Raw genomic sequence first — 347 nt, 5'->3', positions numbered from 1 at the left:
TCCAGTTTTGTCTTTGTTTTTTTTGTTTTGAGGGATTTATTTGGCAAGGATTTTTTTTTTTTTTTTAGCGAGACTGCTGTTTGTTTCGCTCGTTTGTCGTTTAGTTAATTTTGAAACGAGAATTTTGCTTCCTTCGCCTGCTTTTATTTTAATCTAGTTCTTCCTTTGTTCATTTCTCTGTTCCCTCATTCGCACATTTCAGTAATTTTATATCAAATGATTATCTTTGATTATCATGCCGTAGATTATTTTCTTGCAGCATAGTTTAACATTGATTAGCTTTTGGAAATGCTGTATGTTGCATTTTGTATATAGATTACATAATATATTTAAGGAAACGGAGGCAG

General features: G+C 31.1%; 1 protein-coding gene across 1 annotated transcript in view; it reads left to right on the top strand.

Annotated features, from left to right (window-relative positions):
- Window positions 1–347, top strand: part of LOC119594657 (homeobox protein DLX-6-like) — a gene marked incomplete at its 3' end in the record, with an annotated part of 16769 nt that overhangs the window by 4974 nt on the left and 11448 nt on the right.

Source organism: Penaeus monodon, chromosome 34 (assembly GCF_015228065.2).
Source record: "Penaeus monodon isolate SGIC_2016 chromosome 34, NSTDA_Pmon_1, whole genome shotgun sequence".
Classification (NCBI taxonomy): domain Eukaryota; kingdom Metazoa; phylum Arthropoda; class Malacostraca; order Decapoda; family Penaeidae; genus Penaeus; species Penaeus monodon.
Note: the sequence above shows the minus strand (reverse complement) of the source record. Positions and strands in the feature narration are given on the sequence as shown.